Source organism: Oncorhynchus gorbuscha, linkage group LG09, assembly GCF_021184085.1.
Source record: "Oncorhynchus gorbuscha isolate QuinsamMale2020 ecotype Even-year linkage group LG09, OgorEven_v1.0, whole genome shotgun sequence".
Lineage (NCBI taxonomy): Eukaryota > Metazoa > Chordata > Actinopteri > Salmoniformes > Salmonidae > Oncorhynchus > Oncorhynchus gorbuscha.
In genome coordinates, this window is record NC_060181.1 from 7,550,116 (window position 1) to 7,564,793 (window position 14,678).

The following is a 14,678-nucleotide window of genomic DNA, read 5'->3' on the forward strand; positions in this document are numbered from 1 at the left end:
TAACTGGACTCCAACCATTTTGAAGTCTTGTAGGTTTCAGGGTTTGACCTCGATGTTCACATGTCATGTGTAGTGGCCGACGCGGTGGCTTCTTTAGGAAAGAGAGTAATGGGAGACGATGGTTTAATCTGTAATCGTTCCACTATAAAGGTAACCTTAACCCTAAATGTGTCATTTTTGATAGTGTGTTTTATATATTGAATTAAGCGGCTGGTAAATGCGTGCAATTTAGTAAAAGAAGAATTCTAGTCATGTCGTCAACAACAACAACAACAAAACATCTAAAGTAAAGTAACTTCCAAATATTACTGTAGTTGTAGATTTACTAAAATAAATGTTCTGTGTACTAACAAAATATCCTACAATAGTGTTAATAATGCAACTCTAGCTAAAATGAAAATCTGCAAAGCCGAATCTTTTATCAATATCTTCTGAACCAGTTGAGCTGCTGCTACTTTTTCTTTGCGATATTTGTGTAAACATTGCATATACTGTAACACGTTTTACATATTTTGTAGAACGTAATGGACTAAAGCTTTTGAGTTGCATGACTACAACTACTCTGTCCAGTTTGCATGATTTTAACTGAACTGTCCACTAGTGTTTTCCCATTGGTTATGGCTTTAGTGTGTCTCTTCCCTCAGGTCCAACTATTAGTCAGTCATGGACCAATCAGAGGGTGGCTTACTGGAGAGAGAGAACCAATCAGAGGTCGGCTTACTGGAGAGATGATACTATACATACCTCAGGTAGGCATTTGTTTCAGGTATCGATGGAATTTAAGCTTTTTTTTAAACTTCTAATTTGAATTTAAAACAAGTGTTTTTTTTTTAACGATGCATCTTTCCGGCAACGGCTGAAGATGTAACATTAGTTTCCCAAAACACCTTGCAGAGAGAACGGTCGCAAATTACATCGTTGGAGCTGATAGGCTGGAAAGAAAGGGTGCGTTGCTCTCGGATCAGTTTTCTCCGTTCAAATCTTGCCTTAACATTATAGTTATTTCAACATGAGCTCCTAGAGAGGTATTACCACCTACGGCTACATATATTGAGGCGGCTTATTCTAATGCTTATGCCCTATAATGCACTAATCTCAGATCTGGCACATGATTGCACACTTTACACATCGTTAAATATATTGAGACAATTTTCAGATGGTAGCCTACAAGTAGAAAAATAGAACTCAATTGATTGAACTTAACATGTATTTCTACGTAATTGAAAAAGGCCTAGGTCTCCTTGTCCGAGAGAGTTTTTACATGGTTATCAAAATGTCACGCCTACGCGAAACACAGCCCATATTTTAAGTGTTTCTAACATCACCTATGGGAACAATGAATGGTGCAAAAACTATTGGAACCATTTTCCCTGTTTGACTGCTACGTTTTATGGTCATAATACCCATCTTAAAACAATTCCGAATGCCGGCTTAGAACCCCCCCTCCCCAACGACTGTTTTATGGTCATACATATGAGTCATAATACCCATCTTAAAACAATTCCGAATGCCGGCTTAGAACCCCCCCTCCCCAACGACTGTTTTATGGTCATACATATGAGTCATAATACTTTTTAAACAAGTCATAATACCCTTCTTAGAACCCCCCTCCCCAACGACTGTTTTATGGTCATACATATGAGTCATAATACCAAAACAATCTTAGAACCCCCTCCCCAACGACTGTTTTATGGTCATAATACCCATCTTAGAACCCCCCCCTCCCCAATGACTGTTTTATGGTCATACATATGAGTCATAATACCCTTCTTAGAACCCCCTCCCCAACGACTGTTTTATGGTCATACAATACCCATCTTAGAACCCCCCCTCCCCAACGACTGTTTTATGGTCATAATACCCATCTTAGAACCCCCCCCCTCCCCAATGACTGAGACTTTTAAGAAACAAAGTGACGTGGGGGGGGTGTAAGAAGCATCTACCGACGTACTGTGCTGATCTACGAGGGATCTGAGGCAGGCGTTAGATTGCAAGCGTTTTAAAGTGCAACATTGAATCAAAATGGTTTTGGAAACAGATCTGAGATATAACGATGCTCCTACAATGGAAAGTAATCAGACCTCTTGACTTTTTGCAAATTTTGTTACAGCCTTATTCTAAAATTGATCAAATTGTTTTGTTCCAGCAATCTACAAACAATACTCCGTAATGACAAAGAAAACACTGTTTTTTTTAGACATAAAAAGTATTCAGACCCTAAAACAGAGATGTTTTACTCAGTGCTTTGTTGAAGCACCTTTGTCAATGATTACAGCATCAATTCTTCTTGGGTGTGATGCTACAAGCTTGGCACACCTGTATTTGGGGAGTTTCTCTCATTGTTCTCTGCAGATCCTCTCAAGCTCTGTCAGGTTGGATGGGGAGCGTTGCTGTACAGCTATTTTCAGGTCTCTCCAGAGATGTTTGGACAGGTTCAAGTCCGGGCTCTGGCTGGGTCACACAAGAACATTCAAACTTGTCCTGAAGCCACTCCTGTGTTGTTTTGGCTGTATGCTTGAGGTTGTTGTCCTGTTAGACTTGGGCGAAGGTTCACCTTCCGAGGTTTTGAGTGCTCTGGAGCAGGTTTTTATCAAGGATCTGTCTGTACTTTGCTCAAAGTGACCATCGGGTCACCTCCCTGACCAAGGCCCTTCTCCCCTGATTGGTCAGTTTGGCCGGGCGGCCAGATCTAGGACGAGTCTTGGTTTTTCCAAACTTCTTCCGTTTTAAGAATGATGGAGGCCACTGTGTTCTTGGGGAACTTCAATGCTGCAGAAATGTTTTGTTATCCTTCCCCAGATCTGTGCCTCGACACAATCCTGTCTCGGAGCTCTACGGACAATTCCTTCGACCTCATGGCTTGGTTTTTGCTTTGACATGCACTGTCAACAGTGGGACCTTTTTATATTGACAGTTGTGTGCCTTTCCAATTCATGTCCAATCAATTGAATTTACCACAGGTGGACTCCAATCAAGTTGTAGAAACATCTCAAGGATGATCAATGGAAACAGGATGCACCTGAGCTCCATTTTGAGTCTCATAGCAAAGGGTCTGAATACTTAAGTAATATGGACAGGAAGGACCTGATCCGAGATCAGCACTCCTGCTCTGAGACACTATGAATACAGGTCCAGATTTATAGCTATAATGTCAGCTATACTGATACTGAAACTCCACATTCCAGGAGTGTGTGTGGCTGATAAACCAATACACATGTTATTTCTAGAACCCTAGGCGCTGTCCGGAACCCTAGGCGCTGTCCGGAACCCTAGGCGCTGTCCGGAACCCTAGGCGCTGTCCGGAACCCTAGGCGCTGTCCGGAACCCTACGCGCTGTCAGAACCTGTAAGGCTCTCTTTTATAAGGCTCTTGTGGAGGTTTGGTTCCAAGCCTTCACAGCCAAGTTAGCGTGTTACACTTGTACTATAGTTGTGGCTTTTGGTACATTTCGTAGCACCACCCTGGAGAGCCAAGGATCATGCTGCAGTGATGACAGGATCTGCGTCCCACCCTATTCCCTATGATGTGCAATATAAAGGGAAAATGGGGCCATTTGGTAACGCAGACCTGCTTTTTCATAGACACTTTCCCCAATAGCTGTTCTCCAGTAGCCAGTCCCAGTCAGTGAGTATGCTCAGTTGGTGTCAGCAGTTACCTTGGGAACAGGACTAATGAGAATGTACAGATTCTAGAGTTGTGAGGTTGTGACAGGACCAGAATCATGGCACCATGGGGGGTAGTGACAGGACTGTAACCATGGAGCCCCGAGGGGTTGTGACAGGACAGTAACCATGGAGCCCTGGGGGGTTGTGACAGGACAGTAACCATGGAGCCCTGAGGTGTTGTGACAGGACAGTAACCATGGAGCCCTGGGGGGTTGTGACAGGACAGTAACCATGGAGCCCTGGGGGGTTGTGACAGGACAGTAACCATGGAGCCCTGGGGTGTTGTGACAGGATAGTAACCATGGAGCCCTGGGGTGTTGTGACAGGATAGTAACCATGGAGCCCTGGGGGGTTGTGACAGGACAGTAACCATGGAGCCCTGGGGGGTTGTGACAGGACAGTAACCATGGAGCCCTGGGGGATTGTGACAGGACAGTAACTATGGAGCCCTGGGGGATTGTGACAGGACAGTAACTATGGAGCACTGGGGTGTTGTTTCAGGACAGTAACCATGGAGCCCTGAGGGATTGTGACAGGAAATTGAACCTGCAGGAAAGGGCTACTAGCAGTAAAAATTTCAAGTGACAATAACATCAGAACTATTTTGCGAAACTAGTTTTTCTTAGCGGTGGGTGGTGGTTTTAAACGAGCTGTTCTTCAGCCCTTCCTGGTATAGCCAGATAGATGGCTGTTGTTGAAGTAGAGGGGAGGAATGACCAACCATCCTCTTGGAGAGATAAAGGCTTCCAGCCTTGATCCAATGCTCATTTATACTGCCAATAAAGATCCTGGTCAGCTAATAGTCTAATACTATCAATGTAGATTGGTTCTTGTAAGAAATTGGTTGTGTTCTCTTTTTTCCCCTCTGCAGTGAGGTGTTGCAGGAGCAGCAGGGCTCTACATGACAGAGCACTGGATCGCCGTCAGGCTCCACAGTGAAGAACTGACCCAGTAGAGGGCACCAATACTGGGGTAGAGCAGTCTGGAAGGAGGGCAGGCTGCCCAGAGGACCAGAGAGCAGATGTAGCCTACAGAGGAGAGAGAAGGGAGCCTTGGCCCCACTAGAAAAATAAGAGGGGTGGTTCTATGAGGCTCTGTATTAGAATCTGGATGAGGGGAGAAGATTCTGGAATGTGAAGCTATGACACTTTACTGTGAAGCTATGACACTTTACTGTGAAGATATGACACTTTACCGTGAAGCTATGACACTTTACCGTGAAGCTATGACACTTTACCGTGAAGCTATGACACTACTGTGAAGCTATGACACTACTGTGAAGCTATGACACTTTACTGTGAAGCTATGACACTACTGTGAAGCTATGACACTACTGTGAAGCTATGACACTTTACTGTGAAGCTATGACACTTTACTGTGAAGCTATGACACTTTACTGTGAAGCTATGACACTTTACTGTGAAGCTATGACACTACTGTGAAGCTATGACACTACTGTGAAGCTATGACACTTTACTGTGAAGCTATGACACTTTACTGTGAAGCTATGACACTTTACTGTGAAGCTATGACACTTTACTGTGAAGCTATGACACTACTGTGAAGCTATGACACTACTGTGAAGCTATGACACTAATGTGAAGCTATGACACTTTACTGTGAAGCTATGACACTTTACTGTGAAGCTATGACACTTTACTGTGAAGCTATGACACTTTACTGTGAAGCTATGACACTACTGTGAAGCTATGACACTTTACTGTGAAGCTATGACAGAAGCTATGACTTTACTGTGAAGCTATGACACTTTACTGTGAAGCTATGACACTTTACTGTGAAGCTATGACACTACTGTGAAGCTATGACACTACTGTGAAGCTATGACACTTTACTGTGAAGCTATGACACTTTACTGTGAAGCTATGACACTACTGTGAAGCTATGACACTTTACTGTGAAGCTATGACACTTTACTGTGAAGCTATGACACTTTACTGTGAAGCTATGACACTTTACTGTGAAGCTATGAGACTTTACCGTGAAGCTATGACACTTTACCGTGAAGCTATGACACTTTACCGTGAAGCTATGACACTTTACCTTGAAGCTATGACACTTTACCGTGAAGCTATGACACTTTACCGTGAAGCTATGACACTTTACCGTGAAGCTATGACACTTTACTGTGAAGCTATGACACTTTACTGTGAAGCTATGACACTTTACTGTGAAGCTATGAGACTTTACCGTGAAGCTATGACACTTTACTGTGAAGCTATGAGACTTTACCGTGAAGCTATGAGATTTTACCGTGAAGCTATGAGACTTTACCGTGAAGCTTTGAGACTTTACCGTGAAGCTATGAGACTTTACCGTGAAGCTATGACACTTTACCGTGAAGCTATGACACTTTACCTTGAAGCTATGACACTGAAGCTATGACACTTTACTGAAGCTATGACACTTTACTGTGAAGCTATGACACTTTACTGTGAAGCTATGACCCTTTACCGTGAAGCTATGACACTTTACTGTGAAGCTATGAGACTTTACCGTGAAGCTATGACACTTTACTGTGAAGCTATGACACTTTACCGTGAAGCTATGAGACTTTACCGTGAAGCTATGAGACTTTACCGTGAAGCTATGACACTTTACCGTGAAGCTATGCTTGTGATGTCTATGTTTGACTGTGGTGTTTTGATACCGTACTGCTTATTCACTGCTAAGGCACTTTTTGTTTTAATATGAATCACTTTTCTATTGTTTTGTAATGTGAACAGTTTCCAAGACCTTTTACAGTTCGTTGCTATGGAAATGTACTATGACAATGACCACCCAGGCTGTAACCAGCTGTGAAATTGGTTTACATTTCCCTTTAATTGGTTGTCTTATTTTCTGTGAAGGGTTGAAAACATTTGTACTTTCTGCCCCCCCCCTCATAAACACATTAATTGTTAATTATACTCTTTAACAGATACAGCCTGTGTCCATTTCTGTTTTCTCTTTATGGTTTTAAATATCAGGGTAAATGATGCTATGTGCTTGTGAAATCAAGACGCCCGCTAAGAGTGAATCCTGTTTCTGTTCTGCTCGAGTCCTCTGCTGCTCGCCACGTCGTTCACACACACCGAATATCACTCACTCGCACACACGCACGCACGCACGCACGTACAACAGACAATCCCTGGCATAACCCAGCCTATGTTGCCCTAAAGATATGAAATGCTAATGTGAACTGCATTTGCATGTCCTTTCCGCTCAAATGTGCAAAGCTTTCGCAACAAATGTTGGCTTGCTCAACGTCCAAGTCTGATAATGCTGTGAGATCTGGCTGTGAGGGATGTGTGTGTGAAGGAGATAGGTTACCAGCATTTGCTCTCTACCTCTCTGGCTCCTCCGCTGACACCCCCCCCCCCCTTCTCTCCTGTCTCTCGTACTCTCTCCCTCCCTCCTGTTCTCCCCAGACTCCCTCCCTTTCTCTCCTGTCTCTCGTACTCTCTCCCTCCCTCCTTTCTCTCCTGTCTCTCGTACTCTCTCCCTTCCTCCTTTCTCTCCTGTCTCCCTCCCTTTCTCTCCTGTCTCTCGTACTCTCTCCCTCCCTCCTGTTCTCCCCTGTCTCCCTCCCTTTCTCCCCTGTCTCCCTCCCTTTCTCTCCTGTCTCTCGTACTCTCTCCCTTCCTCCTTTCTCTCCTGTTCTCCCCAGACCCCCTCCCTACCTCCTTTCTCTCCTGTCTCCCTCCCTTTCTCTCCTGTCTCTCGTACTCTCTCCCTCCCTCCAGTTCTCCCCTGTCTCCCTCCCTTTCTCCCCTGTCTCCCTCCCTTTCTCTCCTGTCTCTCGTACTCTCTCCCTTCCTCCTTTCTCTCCTGTTCTCCCCAGACCCCCTCCCTACCTCCTTTCTCTCCTGTCTCTATCCCTTTCTCTCCTGCTCTCCCCAGACTCTCTCCCTACCTCCTTTATTCCCTGTCTCTATCCCTTTCTCTCCTGCTCTCCCCAGACTCTCTCCCTTCTCCTCCTGCTCTCCCCAGACTCTCTCCCTTCCTCCTTTCTCTCCTGTTCTCCCCAGACCCCCTCCCTACCTCCTTTCTCTCCTGTCTCCATCCCTTTCTCTCCTCCCTACCCTCCCCTGTCTCTATCCCTTTCTCTCCTGTCTCCATCCCTTTCTCTCCTGTCTCTATCCCTTTCTCTCCTGCTCTCCCCAGACTCTCTCCCTACCTCCTTTCTTCCCTGTCTCTATCCCTTTCTCTCCTGCTCTCCCCAGACTCTCTCCCTACCTCCTTTCTTCCCTGTCTCTATCCCTTTCTCTCCTGCTCTCCCCAGACTCTCTCCCTACCTCCTTTCTTCCCTGTCTCTATCCCTTTCTCTCCTGCTCTCCCCAGACTCTCTCCCTTCCTCCTTTCTCTCCTGCTTCCCCTGCCTCCCGTCTATCCTGCTTATTCTATTACTTCATTCAGTCAGTTCTACCAATTACTACTAATGGCCATCTGTCAATTCCCTGGAGTAGGGTGTGTGTGTGTGTGTGTGTGTGTGTGTGTGTGTGTGTGTGTGTGTGTGTGTGTGTGTGTGTGTGTGTGTGTGTGTGTGTGTGTGTGTGTGTGTGTGTGTGTGTGTGTGTGTGTGTGTGTGTGTGTGTGTGTGTGTGTGCTGACAATGTTAGTACAGTAACTGTGCATTACTGTATTAAACATTTTTTAATCAATCTGTCCCCAATGTGAGGCTTAATCAGCATCCCAAATGACTTCCCTATTCTCTTTATAGTGCACTACTTTTGACTAGTGCCCATAGGCCGAATGTATAGGGAATAGGCTGCCAGTTGACACGCAGCCGTCCTCTGTGTCCATGTAACAACTGGAAGATGGGAAGGGAGGGAGGGGGAATGGGAATGGGGAGGAGGGAGGGGGAAGGGAGGAGGGAGGGGGGGAGGGAGGGAGGGGGGGGAGGAAGGAGGGAGGGGGAGGGAGGGAGGGAGGGGGGAAGGAGGGGAGGGAAGGGAGGGAGGGGGGGGAGGGAGGGAAGGAGGGGGGGGGGAGGAGGGAGGGGGAAGGAAGGAGGGAGGGGGAGGAAGGAAGGAGGGGGGGGGGGAAGGAAGTAGGGAGGGGGGAGGAAGGAAGGCAGGAGGGAGGGAGGGGGGGGGGAGGGAGGGGGGGAGGGGGGGGAGGAGGGAGGGGGGGTAGGGAGGGGGGAGGGAAGGAGGGAGGGGAGGGAGGGAGGGGGGGGAGGAAGGGAGGGAGGGAGGAGGGAGGGAGGAAGGAAGTAGGGAGGGGGGGGGAGGAAGGAAGGCAGGAGGGAGGGAGGGGAGGGAGGGAGGGAGGGGGGGAGGGGGACCTGTGTTGGAGGGGTGTTAGTAGATGGGTACCTGTGTTAGAGGGACCTGTGTTAGGTGGATGTGTTAGTGGTGTTAGGTGGAAGGTGTACCTGGTTAGTGTGGATGTGTTAGGTGTACCTGTGTTAGGGTGTACCTGTGTTAGGAGGGACTGGGTGTGGACCTGTGATAGGTGGACCTGTGGAGGGACCTGTGTTAGGAATGGTTAGGGTGTGTACCTGGAGTGGACCTGTGTTAGTGTGGATGTGTTACTGTGGATGTGTTAGTAGATGTGTTAGTTTGTACCTGTGTTAGAGTGGACCTGTGTTAGTGTGGATGTGTTAGTGGGGGAGGGAGGGGGTGGGGAGGGAGGGGGAGGAAGGGAGGGGGGAGGGATAACCTGTGTTAGTGTGGTTATGTGTGTTAGTGTGTACCTGTGTTAGTGTGTACCTGTGTTAGTGTGGATGTGTTAGTGTGGATGTGTTAGTGTGTACCTGTGTTAGTGTGTACCTGTGTTAGTGTGGATGTGTTAGTGTGGACCTGTGTTAGTGTGTACCTGTGTTAGTGTGTACCTGTGTTAGTGTGTGGATGTGTTAGTGAGGATGTGTTAGTGTGTACCCGTGTTAGTGTGTACCCGTGTTAGTGTGTACCTGTGTTAGTGTGTACCTGTGTTAGTGTGGATGTGTTAGTGTGGATGTGTTAGTGTGTACCTGTGTTAGTGTGTACCTGTGTTAGTGTGGATGTGTTAGTGTGTACCTGTGTTAGTGTGGATGTGTTAGTGTGTACCTGTGTTAGTGTGGATGTGTTAGTGTGTACCTGTGTTAGTGTGTACCTGTGTTAGTGTGGATGTGTTAGTGTGTACCTGTGTTAGTGTATACCTGTGTTAGTGAGGATGTGTTATTGTGGATGTGTTAGTGTGGACCTGTGTTAGTGAGGATGTGTTACTGTGGTGTGGACCTGTGATAGAGTGGACCTGTGTTAGTGTGTGTTATGGATGTTACTGTGGTGTGGACCTGTGATAGAGTGGACCTGTGTTAGTGTGGATGTGTTACTGTGGTGTGGACCTGTGATAGAGTGGACCTGTGTTAGTGTGGATGTGTTACTGTGGTGTGGACCTGTGATAGAGTGGACCTGTGTTAGTGAGGATGTGTTACTGTGGTGTGGACCTGTGGCCAGGCCAACAAGCTTTCACTATCTCACTGTAGAATTAGACGTTTCTCCAAACGTCACATTTCGAAGTTCCGCCAAAGGTTCAATTTCGTTGCGTTTCTGACACCCTGGGATGACTCCTGCTCAGCATTGTTCTGTTGCTCCAAATGTCAAGTTCATGAGGTCAAGGTTCAAGGTTTTTGGACAGCGTTGGTTAAAAGAGCCGCTGAACGCGCCGATTGGCACGTGTGTTTTTCTGTTGCCCATTTGAAAAACAAGAGTCCAGTCTTGGAGGTGTGTTTCCAGACCGATTCCGTGTTTGGTTCATGATATTTTGTCCCCCGTAATGTTTTACCCTCACGAGACACTGTAGATGTTGAAGCCTATTTCACTTCCTCAAAATCCCCAGGAGGAATCTTAAGAAATCTGTAATTAATTTTGTCATTTTTGCCATTTCATGTGTTTAGTTGCGCAATTTTACATCTAAGGTACAGTATTTCTAAAGTAAAAATATTTGCGACTTATTGTCTTATCTAAACAGTCGGAGCTGCTGAGCAGGTCTGTCTCACTGTGTAATATATTGGATAGAGAACGATCACCAAACTCTGTTTTAAACAAGAATGACTTTATGACCGACATTATCCTATTTACACTTTGTAGTTTAATTCTGACGCTGGAATACCTGATTCTGACTCATATCGATGCCACAATTTAAATGGATTTGTTGCTTTAAAAAGGCAGCCCGCTCCTTAAATTGAATCACTCATTCTGAATGGTTATGGGATATGGTATAAACATTAAGTTTAGTCACTCATTCTGAATGGTTATGGTTCTGGGATATGGTATAAACATTAAGTTTACTCACAGCTTCCGGTTTGGAGCGAGTGGTCGCATCGCACTTCGCTCCCGCAGGTAGTATAACTTTTTCATTACATTTCATTATATTTCATTATAGCACAACGGTTTGATTTGTCTAATCTTAGCAATTTCTTCTCAGCTAGCTACATAGCCGTCTTTGTATCAAAGATAATTGCGTAATTATCGTATTTCGCCGTCCTAACGTAGTCTTCACTAGCCAGCTAGCTAACGTCCACTGATTAGCTGCACTGGGAAAACTATTACACTCAACTGAACGACTTGATTAGTGTAGTGTTAGCTAGCTACATAGCTGTCTTTGCTGTCTTTGTATCTTCGTTCCAAGATAATTGTGTTGTTTAGGTTTAGAGTGTGTAGTCTTAGAGTGATTATCTTAATTTACCGAGGTTAGCTAGCCAGCTATTTGTCGTCCTTAACGTAGGAGACTCTGCTAGCTAGCCAACGCTAGCCAACGTCTTCTGAATAGACTCAACAACCCGGTCGCATTCACAGGTAGTATCACATTTTCATTTCATTACAGTACAACGGTTTGATTTGTTTGATCGTAGCTAGCTACATAGCTAGCTACATAGCCGTCTTTGTATCAAAGATAATTGTGTAGTCTAGAGCGATTTTCTAGGTTAGCTAGCCAGCTATTGTCGTTCTTTTAACGCAACGTAACGTAAACAACACTGCTAGCTAGCCAGCTAGCCCCCGAATAGCAGCACTGTAGAAACTATTACACTCAACGGAACGACTTGATTAGTGTAGTGTCAACAACGCACCCACTGCCAGCTAGCCTACTTCAGCAGTACTGTATCATTTTTAATCATTTTAGTCAATAAGATTCTTGCTACGTAGCTTAACTTTCTGAACATTCGAGACGTGTAGTCCACTTGTCATTCCAATCTCCTTTGCATTAGCGTAGCCTCTTCTGTAGCCTGTCAACTATGTGTCTGTTTATCCCTGTTCTCTCCTCTCTGCACAGACCATACAAACGCTCCACACCGCGTGGCCGCGGCCACCCTAATCTGGTGGTCCCAGCGCGCACGACCCACGTGGAGTTCCAGGTCTCCGGTAGCCTCTGGAACTGCCGATCTGCGGTCAACAAGGCAGAGTTCATCTCAGCCTATGCCTCCCTCCAGTCCCTCGACTTCTTGGCACTAACGGAAACATGGATCTCCACAGACAACACTGCTACTCCTACTGCTCTCTCTTCGTCCGACCACGTGTTCTCGCACACCCCGAGAGCTTCTGGTCAGCGGGGTGGTGGCACCGGGATCCTCATCTCTCCCAAGTGGTCATTCTCTCTTTCTCCCCTTACCCATCTGTCTATCGCCTTCTTTGAATTCCATGCTGTCACAGTTACCAGCCCTTTCAAGCTTAACATCCTTATCATTTATCGCCCTCCAGGTTCCCTCGGAGAGTTCATCAATGAGCTTGATGCCTTGATAAGCTCCTTTCCTGAGGACGGCTCACCTCTCACAGTTCTGGGCGACTTTAACCTCCCCACGTCTACCTTTGACTCTTTCCTCTCTGCCTCCTTCTTTCCACTCCTCTCCTCTTTTGACCTCACCCTCTCACCTTCCCCCCCTACACACAAGGCAGGCAATACGCTTGACCTCATCTTTACTAGATGCTGTTCTTCCACTAACCTCATTGCAACTCCCCTCCAAGTCTCCGACCACTACCTTGTATCCTTTTCCCTCTCGCTCTCATCCAACACCTCCCACACTGCCCCTACTCTGATGGTATCGCGCCGTCCCAACCTTCGCTCTCTCTCCCCCGCTACTCTCTCCTCTTCCATCCTATCATCTCTTCCCTCTGCTCAAACCTTCTCCAACCTATCTCCTGATTCTGCCTCCTCAACCCTCCTCTCCACCCTCTTTGCATCCTTTGACTCTCTATGTCCCCTATCCTCCAGGCCGGCTCGGTCCTCCCCTCCCGCTCCGTGGCTCGATGACTCATTGCGAGCTCACAGAACAGGGCTCCGGGCAGCCGAGCGGAAATGGAGGAAAACTCGCCTCCCTGCGGACCTGGCATCCTTTCACTCCCTCCTCTCTACATTTTACTCCTCTGTCTCTGCTGCTAAAGCCACTTTCTACCACGCTAAATTCCAAGCATCTGCCTCTAACCCTAGGAAGCTCTTTGCCACCTTCTCCTCCCTCCTGAATCCCCCCTCCTCCCTCTCTGCAGATGACTTCGTCAACCATTTTGAAAAGAAGGTCGACGACATCCGATCCTCGTTTGCTAAGTCAAACGACACCGCTGGTTCTGCTCACACTGCCCTACCCTGTGCTCTGACCTCTTTCTCCCCTCTCTCTCCAGATGAAATCTCGCGTCTTGTGACGGCCGGCCGCCCAACAACCTGCCCGCTTGACCCTATCCCCTCCCCTCTTCTCCAGACCATTTCCGGAGACCTTCTCCCTTACCTCACCTCGCTCATCAACTCATCCCTGACCGCTGGCTACGTCCCTTCCGTCTTCAAGAGAGCGAGAGTTGCACCCCTTCTGAAAAAACCTACACTCGATCCCTCCGATGTCAACAATTACAGACCAGTATCCCTTCTTTCTTTTCTCTCCAAAACTCTTGAACGTGCCGTCCTTGGCCAGCTCTCCCGCTATCTCTCTCTGAATGACCTTCTTGATCCAAATCAGTCAGGTTTCAAGACTAGTCATTTAACTGAGACTGCTCTCCTCTGTATCACGGAGGCGCTCCGCACTGCTAAAGCTAACTCTCTCTCCTCTGCTCTCATCCTTCTAGATCTATCGGCTGCCTTCGATACTGTGAACCATCAGATCCTCCTCTCCACCCTCTCCGAGTTGGGCATCTCCGGCGCGGCCCACGCTTGGATTGCGTCCTACCTGACAGGTCGCTCCTACCAGGTGGCGTGGCGAGAATCTGTCTCCTCACCACGCGCTCTCACCACTGGTGTCCCCCAGGGCTCTGTTCTAGGCCCTCTCCTATTCTCGCTATACACCAAGTCACTTGGCTCTGTCATAACCTCACATGGTCTCTCCTATCATTGCTATGCAGACGACACACAACTAATCTTCTCCTTTCCCCCTTCTGATGACCAGGTGGCGAATCGCATCTCTGCATGTCTGGCAGACATATCAGTGTGGATGACGGATCACCACCTCAAGCTGAACCTCGGCAAGACGGAGCTGCTCTTCCTCCCGGGGAAGGACTGCCCGTTCCATGATCTCGCCATCACGGTTGACAACTCCATTGTGTCCTCCTCCCAGAGCGCTAAGAACCTTGGTGTGATCCTGGACAGCACCCTGTCGTTCTCAACCAACATCAAGGCGGTGGCCCGTTCCTGTAGGTTCATGCTCTACAACATCCGCAGAGTACGACCGTGCCTCACACAGGAAGCGGCGCAGGTCCTAATCCAGGCACTTGTCATCTCCCGTCTGGATTACTGCAACTCGCTGTTGGCTGGGCTCCCTGCCTGTGCCATTAAACCCCTTCAACTCATCCAGAACGCCGCAGCCCGTCTGGTGTTCAACCTTCCCAAGTTCTCTCACGTCACCCCGCTCCTCCGTTCTCTCCACTGGCTTCCAGTTGAAGCTCGCATCCGCTACAAGACCATGGTGCTTGCCTACAGAGCTGTGAGGGGAACGGCACCTCAGTACCTCCAGGCTCTGATCAGGCCCTACACCCAAACAAGGGCACTGCGTTCATCCACCTCTGGCCTGCTCGCCTCCCTACCACTGAGGAAGTACAGCTCCCGCTCAGCCCA

At 47.5% G+C, this 14,678-nt stretch overlaps 1 protein-coding gene across 1 annotated transcript in view; it reads left to right on the top strand.

The window, feature by feature from the left end:
- Positions 1-5,395, top strand: part of LOC124043139 (KH domain-containing, RNA-binding, signal transduction-associated protein 1-like) — a 38,686-nt gene extending 33,291 nt beyond the window's left edge. The window contains exons 10-11 of the transcript XR_006840275.1: positions 645-749; positions 4,537-5,395. The gene's annotated coding sequence lies outside the window, so the exon portion shown is untranslated. The remainder of the gene's footprint in view (positions 1-644; positions 750-4,536) is intronic.
- Positions 5,396-14,678: the final 9,283 nt, after the last annotated feature.